The following is a 23,108-nucleotide window of genomic DNA, read 5'->3' as shown; positions in this document are numbered from 1 at the left end:
GAGAGGTCGTGGAGGTAGAGGAAATGGTAACGGAGGTAGAGGTAACGTGCATCCAGACAAGGAGATAGCTCGTGTTGATGATAGAGCTCAATGTTATGCCTATCATGGCAAAAATGTGGTAGAGTTGTCTGATGCACTAATCACAAGTATTATTTTTGTGGGTTACCAAATGGTTAATGTATTATTTGATCCGAGTTCCACCAATCCTTATGTGTTCGTGAGATTTGGCTCTGATTTTGACATGTTGTGTGATATTCTTAATGATCCTATACGTTTTCTACCCCGTTTGGTGAGTCAATCATATCACCCATGTTTATGGTGCTTTCCCTATCTTGTTTATGGGATTTCAGACTTGGGATGATTTGGTGAATTTGGAAATGGATGACTTCAACATAATCTTAGGCATGACTTGGTTGTCTCTCCATTATGATGTTCTTAATTGTAATGCTATATTTGTGACTCTAGAAATTTTTGGAAGGGAAAAATTAATGTGGGAAGGGGTGTACAAGCCTAAGCAAGTTAAGATTATATCATCCATCTGGGCTAGTAAATTAGTATAGCAAGGTTGTTTAGCTTATGTGTCTCATGTTACGGATGTTGATATTGAAGATCCATCCATTGGGTCTATTTTGGTGGTGTCCAAATTTAATTATGTTTTTCAAAGGATTTTTTTTGCATGCCTCCGAATAAAGACATGAAATTTTGTATTGACTTAGAGCATGGTGCGCGCACCATTTCTAATCCTCCATATCGTATGGCTTTGACGAACTTGAGAGAGCTTAAGGCTCAAATACAAGAGGTACTTGATAAAGGTTTTATTTGTCCTAGTGCTTCCACATAGGCTGCTCCTTTTTTATTTGTTAAAAAGAATGATGGTAGCATGAGGATGTGCATAGACTACCGGTATTTGAATAGGGTCACTATTGGGAATAGGTAACCCTTGCCTAGGATAGATAATTTTTTGACCAATTGCAAGGTGAATTGGTCTTCTCTAAGATTGATTTAAGATCTGGGTATCATCAATTGAAGATTAGGCCTAAAGATATACCTAAGATAACATTTAGAACCTCTTTATGGGCACGGTGAATTTTTGTTAGGTCATTTGGGTTGACTAATGCACATGCAACTATCGTAGGCTTGACAAATCGGGTATTCAAGACCTTTCTTAACCCTTATGTGATAGTCTTTATTAATGAGATTTTTGTGTATTCGTAAAGTGAAGAATATCATGCTAACCACCTTCGTTGTGTTTTAGGAATCCTTGGAAAGAAAAAGTTATATGCAATATTGTCCAAGTGTAAATTCTGGTTGAAGTCATTTGCATTTTTAGGGCATGTGGTGTCAAAAGTAGTGGTAAGCGTGGGTACCCAAAAGGTTGAAACGGTTGACGACTCAATATGACCTAGTTCGGTAATAAAGGTTAGGAGTTTTGTAGGACTTGCTAGCTACTATCATCGTTTTGTTAAGAACTTTGCTTCAATTTCTACTCACTTGACCAATCTGATCATAAAGAAGCTACCGTTTGAATGGACTGAAAATGTGAGGAGAGCTTCAAAAGTCATAAGATTCTTCTTACCACCGTGCCCATTACGGCATTACCGATGAACGGTAAGCTCTTTATTGTCGATTGTGATTATTCACATTCTTCATTGGGTGTTGTGTCGATGCATGATAAAAATGTAATAGTTTATGCCTCGCTTTAATTGAAGGTGCAAGAGAGGAATTATTCCACTCATGATTATGAGTTGTTAGCAGTGGTATTTGATCTTAGGATTGGCGAAATTATTTGTATAGAGTTACGTCTGAGGTATTTAATAATAATCATAGTTTGCAGCATGTATTCACCCAGAAGTATTTGAATTTGAGACGGCGAAGATGGATGGAACTACTCTAAGATTATGATGTAACCGTTCAATACCACTTGGGTAAAAAAATGTTGTGACAGACACTATGAGTTCAAAAATGATATGTATGGGTAGTTTAGCTCACTTGAGTGGACCAAGCGACTTTTGGCCAATAAATTCGAACCTTAGAGTCTATGTTCGTGCAATTGGGAATTTTTGAAAGGGGTGTGTTGTTAGCTTGCATTGAAGCTAGTACATGTTCATAGAGGAAATCAAGGCCAAGCAATATGAAGATGGAGATCTAGATGAGCTTAGAACAAAGATTGCAATAGGTAAGTCTCAAGGAACCATCTAGATATGAATGTTGTGCTCAACTATTAGGGTAGAATGTGTGTTCCAAGAGTTGATTATTTGATCCCAAGGTTGTTGGCGGAGGTTCATGGATCGCGCAATTCTATTAATCTAGGTGTGACCAAGATGTATAGAGATATAAAACAAGTTTATTAGTGGTCGAGTATGAGACAAGATATTGAGAAGTTTGTGGACAAGTGGCATACTTGTCAAAAAGAGAAGTATGAACATCAAAGGCATGCAGGGTTACGTCAAAGGATGCCAATTCTGCATTGGAAGTGGGAAAGGATAGCCATGGATTTTGTTGTTGTTCTTCCCAAGACTTTGGGGAAATTTTATTCTATTCGGGTTGTAGTTTGTAGGATGACCAAGTCATCCTATTTCGTTCTGGTAAGGGTGGATTACAGAATTGAACAGTTGGCTATAATTTATGTAAAGGATATTGTGAGGTTGCATGGTCTTCCTCTTTCTATCATCTTATATCATGGTACCCTTTTCACTTTCAAGTTTTAAAGGAAATTGCATGATCAATGGGGCACGCAACTCAGTTTTAGTACTGCTTTTCTCCTCAGACATATGGACCATCAGAGGAAGACATAATGAGAACTTGTGTTATTGACTTTTGAGAGGATTAGGACAAGTTCCTACCCATGTGTGAATTCTCCTCTAATAATAGTTATAACCTAAGGATTGATATGGCCCCATTTGAGACGTTATATTAGAGAGGATGTAGATCGCCCATAGCTTGGTTCGAATCCATAAATTTTAAACTTTGGGGGTTTACTTAGTTAAGGACGCTCAAGATAAGGTGAGGAGTATTCAAGGTAAACAAATTGTTGCGCAAAGTTGACAAAAGAAGTATGCAGATCATAAGGTGAGAGACATGGAATTCCAAATGGGCGAGAATTTTCTTCTTTAGTTATCACCCATGAAGGGGGTTATGAGATATGGTAAGAGTGGTAAGTTGAGTTCTCACTATATTGGTCTCTTTGAGATTCTTGAACGTGTAGGACCAGAGGCGTATAGATTGGCGTACCCTCCTAATTTGTCCGGTTTACATCCCGTATTTCATGTTTTTATGTTGAAGAATATCACGGAAATTGTGACGATATCATTAGGTGTGACTCAATAGTGACAAGGACCTCCAATATGAGCAGGAACAAATTGATATTCTTTATCGTGATATTCTGAATTTAAGGACCAAAGAGATTATGTACCTAAAATTTTAATGGAACTATCGTCCGGTTGAGGAAGCTACTTGGGAGACCGAGAAGGATATGCAAGACAAGTATCCACAATTGTTCATCGAATCAGGTACTAACTTGTTCCTTTTATAGCCTACCTTCCCTAAGTTGATCACTCAAGGAGGAGTGATGGGTATATTTATATCTATTGTAATGACCGTATTTCTTCACTAAACAAATACCAATGGGGAAAAATCAGGGCTGAAAATACTTTTTCATAGTACTAGGATTTTCCAACCTTGTTTAGATTTTGAGGAAATTGGAGTCATCGAAGAGTAGGGAAATCTGGTAGCAATCAGGTGGAGTAAATGTGGGTTAAATAACACAAATGGATAAGTAACTTGTTATGAAATTTGAAATACTTTATGACATGAAATTAAGAAAAGTAGATAATCGAGAAATCGACTTTGGCGTTAAGTGTAATTTCTAAGCATAGTAGGCTAGGAGTATGTTGTGAAAGGGGTATATTGAAAATTTATTGTCTACTCACTGCCTCGCTGCATGCCACTGCCGCGGGATTCTTGCCGCTGTAGTTGCGGGGTGCCTCTATATCGGGCGGGGTAGAGATGGAATAAATGGATCTTGATTGTTAAGACGAATCTCACTGGTTCACTTTGTGTCGTTGCATCATGATTATTGCCGCTATAGCGAGATGGATGATGCAGTAACGGGATTGCAGGTTTTAAATCATAAATAAAACACTTTGACGACCTTATTTTTATTTTTTAACTTATTGAGTTAAGAAACGACCCTTGGGCTATTCCAACTCGTTTTCCACCATTCTTTATTCTACAGGAAAGCTTTTCACTCTCTAAATTCGTTTTTATTCCATAGAATGTTTTAGAATGGATCAATATTGATGGGGAATAATTTCTTAAAGAATCCTATGGTGGAATTAACCCTAAATTACCAAATCTTGATGTATTTACTTTTCTCTTTAAATGTGGAATTAAGTGTGAATAAAAGTCGATCCTAAGCCTCTTTGGAATGATAACTCATTTCTACAAGAAAGTGTATTACTTGCACGACCATGTAAACTTGCGTGTATAATGGGGAGCAACAAGTTTTTGTCTCCGGTGTCAGGGACTTAGTAATTGATTTATATTCAACTTTCTTAAGTCTACAATTCGAATATTCAAGTATTAATTACTGGATTTTAGCTTGTTTATTTCAGGCATTTGTCTTACAGGTCTGTCTTGAAATGGAGATCTCGTTTATCCTTTCAACGAACCTGAAAGAGTTCTACATTATCATTAAAAATGAATCAAGGGTTAGGACCATCTGAAAATCTTGGTAATGATCATCAAGACAATTCGGAAGATATGAATAACCCAAGGGTTTCGAACAATCCTGAAAATATTGATAACCAAGGAGTAACCCCTCATGTCCCTATCACTCCAGTAAGACTAGTGTGAGATGTGTCAGTCACACTCTCCGCCAATTTGTTTCTAGTATTAGGAAACCTCCAGCACGGGGTAGATTTGAATTAAATCAAAATAGTACCAATTCTCCATTATAATGGGCAATTCACTGGTCTCCCCTATGAAGATCCTCAAATCCATCTTAGAACTTTCATTGACATCATTGATAAATACACCCCGACGTTAAAATTGTTCCCATACTCATTATTAGGAGCCGCAACGTTATAGTTATACTCTGAACCACCAAACTCCATAACTACTTGGGACTGTTTACCAAAGAAGTTCTTGAGTCAATTCTTCCCATCAAATAAAACCACTAAGTTGAGGGGTAAGATAATAAATTTCACTCAAATGCATGGGCAAGACATGTAACAAGCATGGGAACACTTCAAACAAATGTTGAATGCTTTCCCACACCACATGAAAACTAATGAGGTACTCTCTCACACTTTCTTAAAGGGCTTAGAATACAATGCTCAAGTTCTTCTTAATAGTGCAGCAGGAGGACAAGCCCTATCCATAAAAAGTAAAGTGTTCTTCAAGTTACTTGATAAACTTTCGGAAGGGAATAAAGGGTATGAGAGGGGAAATGTCCAGATTCAAATCCCAAAAACCTACATGGATCATACATTCATACCAAGCTACTAGATTAAATGTAAAAATAGATGCAATGAAACATAGCATGACCTTACAGTTTAAACAGTTAGCTCAAAGTCAAGCACAGCTAAACATGATACAACATACAGAAAATTGGTGTGATGTGCGTGATAGTGGAACCCATGACACTAAGAGATGTAAGGAAAACTCGGATTCTATGAAGTAAGTGAGAAATAAGCAAAGGGGACAAGGCCAAAAAAATTATAGTAATAGTTACAACCCTAGTTGGAGGGACCATCTTAACTTCTCCTGGGGTTGAAACCAAAACCAAAATTAGGCACAAAGGGCAAGTCAATATCGTACCCAAGGGGTTGGGAAACAATACCAAAATCCCAACCAAAGTGTAAATCATAGTGTACCAAAAGGGGGATGAACAAAGAAGAGTTATTCCAAAAGCTCATGACTGAAATGTGGACAAAGTTAAGTGCTAGAATAGTAAGTAGGATGAAAACATCAGAAACATCCACATGTCCCAAATTAGATTAGAGAAACAAGTCGCTCAAGTGGCTAATTATTTGAACTTGCATCCCAAAGGTGGTCTTCCTAGTGATATTAAGCCCAACCCAAAACAATTACATGTGGTAAGCACTAGAAGTAGGCTCCAATAAGAGGAACTAGATCCAAAGAAGATAGACTATGAGGTAAAAACACCATAAAAGAAAGTGGAAGAAGTATTAAAAAGCTCGAATGTTGAGGCACCCACACCTCAAAAGAAGTTACCACCTTAATTTCCACAAAGGCTAAAGAAGCAGCATGAACATGAATGCTTCGGTAAGTTTTTCTCTCTCCTTAAACAGGTTCACATTAATCTACCATTAATTGACATTTTGCAGGGTATCCCAAAGTACGCTAAATATGTGAAGGACATTGTGGCGAGCAAGAGGAGGCTCACGGAGTATTAAACTATAGAACTTACTAAGGAGTGCATCTGAAAGATCCAAAATAGACTGCCCAAAAAGTTAAAAGATCCGGGTCGTTTTACTATACAAATTACTATAGGGAAGAGTGTTCACGCTAGTGGATATGTGATTTAGGGGAAAGTATTAATTTGATTCCCTTATCTTTGTATCAAAATATCGGGTTGGGTAGTCCAAAAAGAACCATTGTTATTCTCCAACTCGCCGATATATCCATGGCTAGGCCAGAGGGGTGTAGAAGATGTGTTAGTGCAAGTAGGCTCATTGATTTTTCCTGTAGATTTTGTGGTCTTAGACTTTGAACCTGATTATGAAGTCCCATTCATTTTGGGACGACTTTTCTTAGCTACGAGTAAGGCATTGATTGATGTAGTATCCATTCAACTAACCATAGGGGCACATGATAAAGTTGAAGTATTTGATGTCTCATCACATAGTAGAATCACAAGTTATTGCACCTGAAGATCCGTTAGAGAAAGTGTTAGAGTTCATGAGTTAGAGGGACATACTGAAGCTCAAGATATTGAATCATGTTTAAATCTAGCTCTAGTAGATACTCGTAGGACTCAAGTTGAGTCATTATATCGCGATTCACCCCCCCCCCCCCACCAAATCCATCAATAGAAGAAACCCCTAGTTGGAACTAAAAATTCTACTGGCTCCCCTAAGGTATGTTTATTTGGGTACTAATGAAACTTTGCTTGTGATACATTCTACAAAATTGTCTTATTTACAGGTTGAGGAAGCATTAAGGATATTGAAGCGAAAGAAGAAAGTGACTGGTAGGCAGATGGCTAATATTCATGGGATTAGTCAAGTGTTGTGCATGCACAAAATTTACATGGAAGAGGATCACAAACCCAAAGCACAACATCAATGCAGTCTAAATCCTGTAATGAAAATAGTGGTAAGAAAGGAAGTTATAAAGTGGTTAGGTGTTGTAATTGTATACCCAATCTCGGATAGCAAGTGAATAAGTCTAGTATAATATGCTCCCAAAGAGGGAGGTATGATTGTGGTAAGGAACGAAAAGAATGAGTTGATTCCTACAAGAGCAGTGACCAGCTGGATATTTGTATAGATTATCAGAAACTAAATAATGCTACCCGGAAAGATTATTACCCTATTCTATTCATTGATCAAATTCTTGACCGACTAGCTGGGTCGGAGTACTATTGCTTCTTACATGGGTATTCGGGGTACAACCAGATCTTGTTTGTACTCGAGGATCAGGAAAAGACCACATTCACTTGTCCTTATAGCACATATGCTTTCAAACGATTCGTACTTTGCGATGCGCTGGCAACTTTTCAAAGGAGTATGATTGTCATTTTTCATGACATGGTGAATGATTTTGTGGAGGCATTCATGGATAAGTTTTTTTCAGTCTTTTGAATGTAAAGGTATTCATGGATAACTTTTTTACTGTCTTTGGAAAGTCCTTTGAGTATGTCTTTAAAATCTTGATAATGTACTTGCTAGATATGAAGACACCAACTTAGTATTAAACAAGGAGAAGTGTAATGTTTTGTTTTGAGAGGGTATAGTATTGGGAGACAAGGTGTCTAAATCTTGTTTGGAAGTGGATAAGTCCAAACTAGAAGTCATTGAGAAATTGCCCCCTTCTTCTATAAAAGTGGTGCATAGTTTTCTTGGCGAGGCAGGTTAAAAACGGGCAATCATCAAGGATCTTTCAAAGATTACACGACCTATGTGCAGTCTTTTGGATAAAGAGGTGAAGTTTGACTTTTACGAATTGTGTTTGAAAGCTTTTGAGAAGTTGAAACGGAACTTAATTTAGGCTTCTATTGCTATGAAGCCCCTCTCCTTACAGTCAAGTGGCTGAACGCCTTTACTACTTACTTTGTTTGATTCAAAAGGCGAACAGCCCCCCCAACTAGTTGTATGTGGTGGGGTGCTTGTGAAAAACCTACTTTGGATATGAGTAATTCCTAAAAAAAGGCAAAGTTCGAAGCGGATTCAATTCATATTAAAACAAGAGGAGACAATTCAATGTTAATCGCCATCTCCTTGGCACACGTGACGGATCATACTTATATGATTGCGCCGGATATGTCATTTGAAATCATGTGTGATGCTTGTGATGTAGCAGTGGATGCAATGTTGGGACAGATAAAAAATAAAGTGTTATACTATATTATTATTCAAGCAAGACCCTTTTACTCTACACAAGCTAATTACATTGTGACTAAGAAGCAGATGCTTGCTCTAGTGTGCGCCTTCGACAAGTTCAGGTAGTATTTGGTAGGCACTAAAGTAATTCTTTTTTACTGACCATGAAGTTATTAGGTACCTATTCAATAAAAAGGATACTAAACCAAGTCTTATTTGTTGGATATTGCTTCTCCAAGAATTTGACCTTTTATTCAAAGATATAAAAGGTACGAAAAATCATATAGCTTACGACTTACCTAGGTTGGAGGACTTCCCAAATGTAAATGAGGGTGAGCAGATCAAGGAAGAGTTTTCGGATGAGAAATTGACGGCTTTGGATATCTCTCAAGTGTCATCGTACGCGAACATTTTGAACTTAATAATGAGTGGAAATTATCCATCCAGTTCAACACCCAAAAAAAAGAAATATTTAAATCATGATGCCAAGTTCTACATCTGGGATAAAGCATTCTTTTTCAAGAAATATGTCGACCGAGTAATGAGAAGGTTTCCATCAGGAAGCTGATGTTCACATAGTCCTTAAGAGTTGTCATGCGAGCCTATATAGAGGTCATCATGTGTAACGACCTGTTTAGTCGTTTGAGCAGCAGATTTTATTTCTGGAAAAACAGGCTGAGGCGACGAACCCAACGACGGACCGTCGCAGGGTCTTGTTTCAAAACACTTAGAAAATCTGAAATTGGGTACTGAAAATCGACTCTTTGAACTTCGTAACAGAGTGGCAGGACGGACCGTCACATGTGTGACGGACCGTCACAGGCCATTCACCCAAAATCCAGTTTCTGAACTATGCGACGGACAGCAGGACGGACCGTCGCAGGTGCGACATCCCGTCACAGCTTGCGTAATCCCAATTGGAGTCGGATTTCTGGTTAAGTTTTAAGGGACGTTTTTGACTATTCTTGCCTTAATTATAAAGTTCGTGGGTTTATATTAATAACTCAAATTCTTGGGGGTTAAAAGAGGTAACTCTAAGTTAATTAGTGGGGTATTATTGCCATCTTTTATTCTTAATTATATACTAATTAGGGTAAAAGAAATAGGGTTTGAATAAGAAAATAGAAAGAACAAGAAGGGAGAGAGAGAAACGATCGAGAAGAAGAGGAAAACACCAAGCTTTGAGGATTAACTTTCTTGATTTCAATTCTTCGGTGGAGGTAGGTTATGGTTTTCATGCTTCATAAGTAAACTCTTAATAGTGAATGATATGTATTGGTAGTATTGTAAACCCTACTATATGCTTAATGGTATGTTTGCATGAATATGGTTATGTGATTGTGATAAGATAAGCATGATGAAAATATTGAATCCCAAATCTTGAAAAGAAACTTTAATATACATTATTAATGATGATGCCTTGGTATAGAAGAAGGCTTGATGAATTAAAGTAATGGGACTGATGATGCCTTGGTATAGAGAAGGCTTGATGATTTACAGAATGATATTAGTGGATCGGAGTGTCACGTTCTGACACATAGTATTAGTGGATCGGAGTGTCACGTTCCGACACATAGTATTAGTGGATCGGAGTGTCACATTCCGACACATAGTATTAGTGGATCGGAGTGTCACGTTCCGACACGTAGAATTAGGGGATCGGAGTGTCACGTACCGACACATATAGGGGATCGGAGTGTCACGTACCGACACATATAGGGGATCAGAGTGTCACGTACCGACACATATAGAGGATCGAGTGTCACGAATCGACACGTAGAATTAGGGGATCGGAGTGTCACGTACCGACACATAGCAGTAGGGGATCGGAGTGTCACGTACCGACACAAGAGGAAGAAAGATAATGAATCTTGAAAGATGATAATATACTCAACTTAATAAACTTAATTCCCAAATGAGTATGGTATTGAGGCTTGAGCCCTCATGGATGAACTTGATGGTACTTATTGATGATTATAGTACTTGTTGTTGCTAAATGTTGAGTTTTATAGTTGATTTATCATATTTTTTGATATATACTATTCCCTATTTTGAGTTGGCCGATGATATCTACTCAGTACCCGTGTTTTGTACTGACCCCTACTTTTATGTTTTCTTCTTGTTTATTTGTGGAGTGCAGCAAACGTGCCATCGTCTTCAACTCAACAGTAATTCGAGCCAGTCTTACTACATCGGAAATTCAGGGTGAGCTAATGCTTCTAGCTTGGACTGGATCTTCTTCTTCAAGTCTTGATGCCTTGAACCTCCGGCATGGACTAGCTTCTTATGTATTTTTAGCTTTTACAATACTCTTTGTTTAGTCATTTGATCGTAGATGTTCTTGTGATGATGACTTCCAGATTTTGGGGATAATAATAGCTATTGATTTTATTAATGAGTTTAAGTCTTCCGCATTACTTTTGTTGATATTATATTGAAACGTTAAGGTTTAGATTTGGTTGGTTCGCTCACATAGGAGGGTAAGTGTGGGTGCCAGTCGCGGCCCGGATTTGGGTCATGACAAACTTGGTATCAGAGCACTAGGTTCATTGGTCTTATCACACAAGAACAGGTCTAGTAGAGTCTTAAGGAACGGTAGGGGGACGCCTTCACTTTTCCTTGAGAGGCTATAAGACTTTAGGAAAATTTCACTCTTTCATTCTTTCTTTCGTGCTACTACTTGAGTCCAATTGGTATCTAGGCTATACGAATTGGTATCTGACCATCTTCACTCTCTTTCGCAGATGGTTAGAACTAGAGCAACGACTACGCCAACACCAACACTGGCCAGACAAGAAACAACTGAGCCATCCACTGGGGTTGTGGCTCGAGGAAGAACAGCGGCAAGGGGCCGTGGTAGAGGTCGTGGGAGGACGTCCTCTAGGGGAAGAGGACGAGCGCCTAGCCTATCTGATACTAGGGCAGTGACTCCTCCACCGACTGAGGAAGTAATAAGAGAAGGGGAGGATGGGGAAACTAAACAAGTGCAGAATGAGGGATTGCCACCCCAACTTACCCCAGAGATGATCAATCAGGTTCTGGCTTATCTTAGAGGGTTATCTGATCAGGGCCAGACACCCCCAGTGTTTTCTGCACCAGCACCTCAGGCTCTGGAGGTACAACATGCGGCTACTATGGCTCCCCGCATGGATGTTCCATTGGAAATAGGAACATTTCCTCGTCTGACTACAGGGCCTGTAATGACAAGTGATCAGCATGAACTTTTCAGTAAGTTCTTGAAATTGAAACCTCCAGTCTTCAAGGGTGCTGAATCGGAGGATGCTTATGATTTTCTGGTTGACTGTCACGAGCTACTACACAAGATGGGTATAGTAGAACGGTTTGGTGTTGAGTTCGTGAGTTATCAGTTTCAAGGGAACGCCAAAATGTGGTGGCGATCCCATGTTGACTGTCAACCGACAGAGGCACCACCTATGATTTGGGCCTCATTCTCTAGCTTGTTTATGGAGAAGTATATCCCCCGGACTATGAGGGATAGGAAAAGGGATGTGTTCCTGAGCCTAGAGCAAGGTAGGATGTCGGTTAATGCTTATGAGGCTAAGTTCCGTGCACTATCCAGATATGCCACTCAACTCTGTTTCAGTCCTCAAAAGCGGATTCGCCGGTTTGTGAAGGGGTTGAGGTCAGAATTGCGGATTTCAGCCTTACAGATAGCGGCAATGGCAAAATCCTTCCAAGAAGTGGTAGACTTTGTGATAGAAGTGGAAGGAGTGAAGCCAGACGACTTCACCACAACATCGACATCAAAAAGGTTTCGAAAGGGAGGTGAGTTTAATGGTTCTTACACTAGAGGACAGGGTTCGGGGAGTTACTCAGTCCGACCAATTCAGTCTTCACTACAGACTGTAGTTGGGGGACCACCTCAGACCGGTCAACACTTCTCCGAGGGGCCTATGCTTGACTCCAGAGAATGTTATGGATGTGGGGAGATTGGACATATTAGGAAAAATTGTCCCAGACAAAGTTATAGACCCCCAATAGCTAGAGGTAGAGGTGGTCATGGTAGAGGCCGTTATTCTGGAGGACGTGGTGGTCACCAAAACGGCAGAGGTAATGGGAAAACTGGGGCCACTACATCACAACATGGTAGGGGCAACGGACAGACGAACGATAGGGCCCATTGTTACACTTTCCCTGGGCGGTCTGAAGCGGAGGCATCTGATGCTGTCATCACAGGTAATCTTCTCGTTTGTGATTGCATGGCTTCTGTATTGTTTGATCCTGGATCCAAGTTTTCTTATGTATCTTCCTCATTTGCTAATGGTCTAAATTTACATTGTGAATTGCTTGACATACCTATTCGTGTTTCTACTCCGGTGGGTGAGTCTGTGATAGTTGAAAGGGTGTATAGGTCTTGTCTTGTAACTTTTGTGGGGAGCAATACTTATGTAGACTTGGTTATCTTAGAAATGGTCGATTTTGATGTAATTCTGGGTATGACTTGGGTTTCTCTGCAATTTGCGATCTTGGATTGTAATGCTAAAACGGTGACGTTAGCCAAGCCTGGGACAGATCCGTTAGTGTGGGAGGGTGACTACACTTCCAATCCGGTGCGTATCATCTCCTTTCTTCGTGCTAAGAAAATGGTTAGTAAAGGGTGTTTAGCTTTCTTGGCACATCTCAAGGATGACACTACCCAAGTACCTTCGATTGAGTCGGTTTCGATAGTCCGCGAGTTTTTGGATGTGTTCCCTGCAGATCTTCCTGGTATGCCACCAGATAGGGATATTGATTTCTGTATTGACCTTGAACCGGGTACTCGCCCCATTTCGATACCCCCATATAGAATGGCTCTCGCGGAGTTAAGAGAGTTGAAAGCCCAACTTCAAGAGTTGTTAAACAAAGGCTTTATTAGACCAAGTGCATCTCCTTGGGGTGCTCCGGTTTTATTTGTAAAGAAGAAGGATGGGAGTTTTTGAATGTGAATAGACTACCGACAACTAAACAAGGTAACCATAAAGAACAAGTATCCTCTTCCCCGCATTGATGACTTGTTCGATCAGTTACAAGGTGCTTGTGTCTTCTCTAAGATTGACTTGAGATTCGGTTATCATCAATTGAAAATACAGGCAACGGATGTGCCAAAGACTGCTTTTCGAACGAGGTATGGGCATTACGAATTTGTAGTGATGTCTTTTGGTCTTACCAATACCCTTGCTGCGTTCATGAGCTTGATGAACGGGATTTTTAAGCCATATTTGGACCTTTTCATGATCGTATTTATTGATGATATATTGGTATACTCAAAGAGCAAGAAGGAACATGAAGAGCATTTGAGAATGGTGTTGGAAATGTTGAGGGAGAAAAAGCTTTATGCCAAGTTCTCTAAGTGTGAGTTTTGGCTAGATGCAGTGTCCTTCTTGGGGCACGTGGTTTCTAAAGAAGGAGTGATGGTGGATCCTTCTAAGATTGAGACACTGAAGAATTGGGTAAGACCTACTAATGTGTCAGAAATAAGGAGCTTTGTTGGGTTAGCTAGCTACTACCGCCGATTCGTCAAGGGATTCTCTTCTATTGCTTCCCAACTGACGAACTTGACTAAGCAAAATGTTCCATTTGTATGGTCGGATGAGTGTGAGGAAAGATTTCAGAAGCTCAAGACTTTGTTGACTACCGCACCTATCCTTACCTTGCCAGTAGAGGGTAAGAACTTCATTGTTTATTGTGATGCATCCTATTCGGGTTTGGGTGCAGTGCTAATGCAAGAGAAGAATGTGATTGCTTATGCTTCAAGACAATTAAAAGTGCATGAACGTAACTATCCAACTCATGATTTGGAATTGGCTGCGGTAGTGTTTGCATTAAAGCAATGGAGACACTATTTATATGGGGTTAAGTGTGAGGTCTATACGGATCATCGTAGCCTACAGTATGTCTTTACTCAGAAAGATTTGAACTTGAGACAGAGAAGATGGATGGAACTACTGAAGGACTATGACATCACCATTTTGTATCATCCGGGGAAGGCGAATGTTGTAGCGGATGCTTTAAGTAGAAAGGCGGGAAGCATGGGAAGTCTAGCTCACTTGCAAGCTTCTAGACGCCCACTGGCTAGAGAGGTTCAGACTCTAGCTAATGACTTGATGAGATTAGAAGTAAATGAGAAGGGAGGATTGTTGGCGTCTGTGGAGGCAAGATCTTTCTTCCTTGACAAGATTAAGGGAAGACAGTCTGATGATGAGAAACTGCGCAGAATTCAAGATAAGGTATTGCGAGGAGAGGCTAAGGAAGCACAAATAGATGAGGAAGGTGTTTTGAGGATCAAGGGAAGGGTATGTGTACCCCGCGTCGATGATTTGATCAACACTATTCTGACAGAGGCTCATAGTTCGAGGTATTCGATACATCCGGGTGCAACCAAGATGTACCGTGACTTAAAGCAACACTTTTGGTGGAGTAGAATGAAGCGTGACATTGTGGATTTTATTGCCAAATGTCCAAACTGTCAACAAGTAAAGTATGAACACCAAAGGCCCGGAGGAACACTTCAGAGAATGCCCATTCCTGAATGGAAGTGGGAGAGAATTGCAATGGACTTTGTGGTTGGTCTTCCCAAGACATTGGGAAAGTTTGATTCTATTTGGGTAATTGTTGATAGGTTAACTAAGTCTGCTCACTTCATTCCGGTTGAGGTGTTTTACAATGCAGAGAAGTTAGCCAAACTTTACATCTCGGAAGTGGTGCGATTGCATGGGGTTCCACTATCCATCATATCAGATAGAGGTACGCAGTTTACTTCTAAGTTTTGGAAAACATTGCATGCGGAATTGGGTACTAGGTTGGACCTTAGTACAGCGTTCCATCCCCAGACCGATGGTCAGTCTGAGCGAACGATTCAAGTTTTGGAGGATATGCTTCGTGCGTGTGTGATAGAATTTGGTGGCCATTGGGATAGCTTCTTACCCTTAGCGGAATTTTCATACAATAATATCTATCACTCAAGAATTGATATGGCTCCATTTTAAGCATTGTATGGTAGGAGATGTAGGTCTCCCATTGGTTGGTTTGATGCATTTGAGGTTAGACCTTGGGGTACTGATCTCTTAAGGGATTCGATGGAAAAAGTGAAGTCTATTCAAGAAAAGCTTCTAGCAGCGCAAAGTAGACAAAAAGAATATGCAGATCGAAAGGCTAGAGACTTAGAGTTCATGGAGGGTGAACAAGTCTTGTTGAAAGTTTCACCAATGAAAGGGGTGATGCGGTTTGGTAAAAGGGGTAAACTAAGTCCAAGGTACATTGGACCATTTGAAGTACTTAAGCGAGTAGGAGAGGTGGCTTATGAGTTAGCCTTTCCTCCAGGGCTGTCCGGAGTACATCCGGTATTCCATGTGTTGATGTTGAAAAGATACCCTGGGGATGGAAACTACATTATCTGTTGGGATTCAGTTTTGCTTGATGAGAACTTGTCTTATGAGGAGGAGCCTGTTGCTATTGTAGATAGAGAAATTCGCAAGTTGAGGTCAAGAGAGATTGCATCCATCAAGGTGCAATGGAAGAATCGACCGGTTGAAGAAGCCACTTGGGAGAAGGAGGCAGATATGCAAGAAAGATACCCACATCTGTTTAAAGATTCAGGTACTCCTTCTCGCCCTTGTTTTTCTTCTTGTGATCGTTCGAGGACGAACGATGGGTAAATTGGTATCTATTGTAACGACCTGTTTAGTCGTTTGAGCAGCAGATTTTATTTCTGGAAAAACAGGCTGAGGCGACGAACCCAACGACGGACCGTCATGGGCACGACGGACCGTCGCAGGGTCTCGTATCAAAACACTTAGAAAATCTAAAATTGGGTACTGAAAATCGACTCTCTAAACTACGTAACGGAGTGGCAGGACGGATCATTACAGGTGTGACGGACCGTCAAAGGCCATTCACCCAAAATCCAGTTTCTGAACAATGCGACGGACAGCAGGACGGACCGTCACAGGCGCGACGTCCCATCACAGCTTGCGTAATCCCAGTTGGAGTCGGATTTATGGTTAAGTTTTAAGGGACGTTTTTTACTATTCTTGCCTTAATTATAAAGTTCGTGGGTTTATATTAATAACTCAAATTCTTGGGGGTTAAAAGAGGTAACCCTAAGTTAATTAGTGGGGTATTATTGCCATCTTTTATTCTTAATTATATACTAATTAGGGTAAAAGAAAGAGGGTTTGAATAAGAAAATAGAAAGAACAAGAAGGGAGAGAGAGAAACGATCGAGAAGAAGAGGAAAACACCAAGCTTTGAGGATTAACTTGCTTGATTTCAATTCTTCGGTGGAGGTAGGTTATGGTTTTCATGCTTCATAAGTAAACTCTTAATAGTGAATGATATGTATTGGTAGTATTGTAAACCCTACTATATGCTTAATGGTATGTTTGCATGAATATGATTATGTGATTGTGATAAGATAAGCATGATGAAAATATTGAATCCCAAATCTTGAAAAGAAACTTTAATAGACATTATTAATGATGATGCCTTGGTATAGAAGAAGGCTTGATGAATTAAAGTAACGGGATTGATGATGCCTTGGTATAGAGAAGGCTTGATGATTTACAGAATGATATTAGTGGATCGGAGTGTCACGTTCCAACACATAGTATTAGTGGATCGGAGTGTCACGTTCCGACACATAGTATTAGTGGATCGGAGTGTCACGTTCCGACACATAGTATTAGTGGATCGGAGTGTCACGTTCCGACACGTAGAATTAGGGGATCGGAGTGTTACGTACCGACACATATAGGGGATTGGAGTGTCACGTACCGACACATATAGGGGATCGGAGTGTCACGTACCGACACATATAGGGGATCGGGTGTCACGAACTGACACGTAAAATTAGGGGATCGGAGTGTCACGTACCGACACATAGCAGTAGGGGATCGGAGTGTCACGTACCGACACAAGAGGAAGAAAGATAATGAATCTTGAAAGATGATAATATACTCAACTTAATAAACTTAATTCCCAAATGAGTATGGTATTGAGGCTTGAGCCCTCATGGATGAACTTGATGGTACTTATTGATGATTATAGTACTTGTTGTTGCTACATGTTGAGTTTTATAGTTGATTTATCATATTATTTGATATATACTGTTCCCTATTTTGAGTTGGCCGATGATATCTACTCAGTACCCGTGTTTTGTACTGACCCCTACTTTTATGTTTTCTTCTTGTTTACTTGTGGAGTGCAGCAAACGTGCCATCGTCTTCAACTCAACAGTAATTCAAGCCAGTCTTACTACATCGGAAATTCAGGGTGAGCTAATGCTTCTAGCTTGGACTGGATCTTCTTCTTCAAGTCTTGATGCCTTGAACCTCCGGCATGGACTAGCTTCTTATGTATTTTTAGCTTTTAGAATACTCTTACTTTAGTTATTTGATCGTAGATGTTCTTGTGATGATGACTTCCAGATTTTGGGGATAATAATAGTTATTGATTTTATTAATGAGTTTAAGTCTTCTGCATTACTTTTGTTGATATTATATTGAAATGTTAAGGTTTAGATTTGGTTGGTTCGCTCACATAGGAAGGTAAGTGTGGGTGCCAGTCGTGGCCCGGATTTGGGTCGTGACATCATGTAGGGGAGTACCCTACTCATAAGGTACTACAATCTTGTTTCTTTTGGCCGTAGTTGTTTAAAGTTCTATTGCTTTTGTAAAAGGATGTGATAGGTGCCAAAGATTGGGTACCATTTGAAGAAGATATGAGATGCCTTGCTGTGTGGGGTATTGACTGTATGGGTCCATTCCCATCATCAAATGGAAACCTATATACACTTGTTACGTTAGATTATGTGAGAAAATGGGTCCAGGCAATTGCTCTTCCTTCTAATGACTCAAGGGTGCTAATCAAGTTCATCAAGAAGAACAACTTCACTCATTTTGTCACTCCAAGGTCAATAATAAATGATGGAGGTAAGAATTTCATTAACCATCTTGTTAAGAGCCTTATTGCTAAGTATGGTATTCTCCGTAAGGTTACTACAACTTATAACCCTCAAATGAGTGCCCAGGAGGAGGTGTCGAATCGAGAGCTTAAGAATATTTTGCAAAAACTGATGAATGCACAAAGGAATGACTGGTCGGAGAAGTTAGATGATGCATTGTGGGTGTACATGACTGCATACAAAACACATATAGGGACTTCTCCCTACCAGCTCGTATTTGGAAAAACATGTCCGCTTCTGGCAGAATTAGAGCATCACGCTTATTGGGCAATTAAGAAGCTAAACATGGACCCCAAGCTAGTCGGAAAAAAAAGTGAATCAGTTGCATGAACTTGAAGAGTTTAGGCTCCATGCCTATCAGAATTCCTAGATTTATAAAAAAAGACAAATGGGTGGCATAACAAGCACTTATACCTTTAATTTGGGATATAAGGTATTACTATTTAACTCGCGACTAAAGTTGCTCCCCGCAAAAATTAAATCGCAGAGGTATGGTCCTTTCAAAGTGGTGAGAATGACATAGCATGGTGCAGTTGAACTGCAAGGTGAAACTAGCCTCACGTTCTTGGTCAATCGATAGAGAGTTAAACACTATTTTGGTGATGATTTGGATCGTTATCTTGAGGATCTTCACCTAAATGATGAATGATTCAAGTTGCATCATGTTGCAATGTTAAATCAATCTCTACATGGGAGGCAACGCATGGACTTATGTAATAGAAAGGTAGTTGTTTTTCAATTCTTGAAATTTTATGTTTTTATCTCAGTTTAGATTTCTAGATTATAGGTAAGCCTTAGTAACTTAGAAATTTTCATTATCTATAACTTAGTTACAAAAATAAATTTACATGGCGTGTCTGGCTGGATACCTCAAAGGACATTCCACGTCAGGCAGCCATCGCACCTCGAGCGTGCAAGTTGGAGCATTAGCAGGTGTGTCGCGCTAAGACAAGATGGACAAAGCACCTTTTTAGGCGCGATAAGGGTGTGCCACCCCACCATCGCCTCAACACTCATTTTTTAATAAATTCTAGGTTTGACATGGTTTTCACCTGACCCATTCCAATTAAACTCCCAAAATCACACATTCACCTCCACCTTCCAACCGACCCAACCCCTAAAATTCTCTTCAACTCTTCTTCTTCTTATTTTCCAACTCTTTCTTCAACCTCCTACTAAATCCATTAACATCCACCATTAAATCTCCCAACCCTTCCTCTCCCCCTCACCCTCTATAAATCCATCACTTTTCCACTTTCTTTTCTTCTCTATTCCCACATCTCTCTTCTCCTCAACTAATCACTACCCATATCGAACCCCTACCCTAATTTTATTATTTGTTTTTATTTTTCAGTTTTCTCTGCTTAACAAGTTCTAATGGATCTCAAAGTAAATAATGTGACGGGTTCAAAGAGAAACCAGAAGAAAGAAACTTTTAGATCCTTTAGTGGTAGGGAACTAGCACAAATATTTAGCAAAAAGGTGGTGGAACGATATTGCTGGAAATGGTTTGAATGTCAAAGGGAAAAAAATACATGGGTTATGAAAATTGAATGAACGTTACAGTCTCAATTTCTAGCTAGATATAAAACTGTGAATGAGTTAGGATTGGTTTATGTTTCAAAATCCCGGAGATTGCAATTTGACTTTGGTGAGAGAATTTTATGCTAATTGGTTAGCTGAAACAAAATATAAGATTGTGCCTATGAGGGGGAAAGATATTAAGTTTTCTGCATGAGTTCTGAATGAGGTGTTAGGAACCACTAATAGTGATTCTAACATGTTTAACGACTTAAAGGATAAACCTCTTTATAGAGATATCTGACATACTTTGTGTAGGGTTGAATAATATGCTAGGTTTGATAGAGTAAGGACACTGGGAGGCATAATACACTCCATTTTGCTAATTTTAGTTAGGTGGCTAGAGTGTGGTTGAATATAGGTTGTAGCGCATTCCAACCTACTAAACACTTAACTGATGTAACTAGGTATAGGGTGCTGTTTGTCTACATATTGATAAAAGGACTGTCCATTATATGGGGGCTTTTTTGAGAAAAAAATATAATGAAGTTTAGGAATGATTTGAGGTGGAGATTCTGTTATGTGGGGGTTAATTACCCATTTTCTAAGGGGTTATGGAATTGATAAGGAGGAGGAACACATGACTATTTCTAGGCACGCAAATCTGACGGGTATGTTTGTTGATGTAACTCGTACAAAGTCTCTAGACACATCTCACAGGCCTGTCTTGTCGGTTCCAGATAGGTAAGCCCGCAATGACATCATTATGGCACTCATGTTTGGTATGGCTGAGTTGCAGTTGAGAATCGGAGGCCGCCTAGTCATTGATGATGAAATTGAGGCATTGGCAGAGCGCTATCTTTTCATTGATAGTGCAGCCTTTCTGTGCAAGACTGTTCTCGCCTTTCGAAACTTGTGGATGATGATGATCCTACCAGTGATGAAGAAATGGATTATGAGCATAACGAGGACGTTGTGGATGAGGCAAATTTCATATTGGTTTACGACAGTGGTGATGACGAGGCTAGAGTCCCCAGGGAGTATTCCTACCTCTTACTTTGCTTTACTTGTGCACTGAGAACAATGCTTATCTTTAAAGTGTAAGGTGGGATATTCTCTTTGTATATAGTTTTTACTACTTTATAGAGTCTTGGGTTAGTCTATAGTTATTTTTATTATTTTTTCTTTTGGATTCCTTATAGTTTGTTTTCAGTACTTTAACTAAGGATTGACCCTTTGAATCGTATAGGATTCATTTACTTCTTTATCGATTCTTAGAGTTGTCTTAGGAGTGAACAGTTCCCAATGATAGATGCATGACGACCATCTTAAGGGAAACTTAGACACATAGAGGATTTTGATTAACAAAACGAACCTTGGTCTTTTGAAGTTATGTCCCATTAACTTAGCCAAATTTTATGTGTAGTTACACTTGGAAAGATACAATGACTGGTTAACGTTGTAATATGTGTGTGTATGTGTGTGTGTGTGTGTGTGTGTGTGTGTGTGTGTGTGTGTGTGTGTGTATATATATATATAGGACTAATCATGTAGTAGTACCGTAATGTAATTTGTATGAGTGAATATAAGTTGATATATCCTTATATGTTTCATAATGCCATATGTGGTGAGAATCGATTGGTTCTTTCTTAACTTGGTATCTATAACTTCCTTTGTGTGTTGTTAATGAGTAGCTTGTATGACTTAAGGAATGTGATTGAGGCGTTCCTTTGAAATCGCCAATTCTTGACTCTACTTGTATGTCTTGCCATGAAAATTACCCCTCGTGAAGCCCCATTTAGACTTTGGCCTTGTTCATTTGATAAGTCATTTGATAAGCCAAAACCCATTATTTTATACCAAGTATTTTAATCCTCTTAAGTTCCTTGAAGAAGGGTTGAAAATATGGTAGATGAGCTAAGGGTGAATTCCTACATTTTGTGAAAAAGAAAATTCTATGTTGGCCCTGCTCCTTAGTGACAATGTGCACCTCGAGTGAAATGGAGGGTGGCTAATTTATGACTATGCTCCATACATTGGCACTGATCCTATCATGGATAATGTTGTAACACTTTGAAAGTCAATGACTTAGTCTATAGCCTCACTAGATGAACTAATCCTTAAAACACTGATTTTTATTCTAAATTAATGTATTGAATCTTATTAGGAAGTGTTAGAGTCAAAACGTTAAGAAACGACCATGACGTTCGGATATTTGAAAAAGGTGAGCTAGTGCGCCTTGGTGCATTTCAAGGGGTTTTAAGAGTCAAAATTAATTCAAATTTGGTAAAAAGGTTTAAATATATGTGAGAGTGTGTATAGAGTAGAAACGTCCTGGCATGACTTCTTAAGAACCACCGTAAGAGTCTTCTAAGATTACCCTACATTTGATTATAAATTTTTTCATTTCACAGTGGCAATCAACGAACCAAACAACGAGCCATCGATGGGTCAACGGCCCGCCGATGCAGATCATTGTTTCATACTTAACTAACTCCCTAAAATCTTCAAAAATTTATTCTAAGACACAAACCACGGATGAGCAGTACATGTTGCGGTTTGGTCTACGAGTCGTAGACGGGGTTCCATCGTTTGAAATTCCACTTCATTCTCTAGTTTTCTGTTAAGTTAGGGAGGTTTAGAAAATTTTTTAGTTAATTAATTACTGGTTAGAGACAGTTTTAAATAGTTATTAGGACCATATAAGCCACCCAAAGTCATTAACTGACTTAACAACTCATAATTTCCTTAACCCAATTCTCTCCAACTTCTCTCTACTTTCTCTCTCTATTCCAAAGACCACCATTGATGACCAATTTAAAGATTATTAGGGTTAAAATACTCAAGAATTATTCCATCATTCTTCAAGAAATCTCAAGGTATGGAAGTTATTCACTCTTGGGATTTCTTTCCCCTAGAGGCTCTTCAAAATTGATTTCCAAATATGTCTAAAACTTGGGTTTTCATACAATTTCGTGAATTGTCTTTAAAATTGATTTAATGTTGAAATAATCTGGATTATATTGATAGATTATGATTTTTTATTGTTTTATTGTTGT

The sequence above is a fragment of the Solanum lycopersicum genome, chromosome 1 (assembly GCF_036512215.1).
Source record: "Solanum lycopersicum chromosome 1, SLM_r2.1".
NCBI lineage: Eukaryota > Viridiplantae > Streptophyta > Magnoliopsida > Solanales > Solanaceae > Solanum > Solanum lycopersicum.
The sequence above is the reverse complement of the archived record's forward strand: the minus strand, read 5'-3'. Positions refer to the sequence as shown.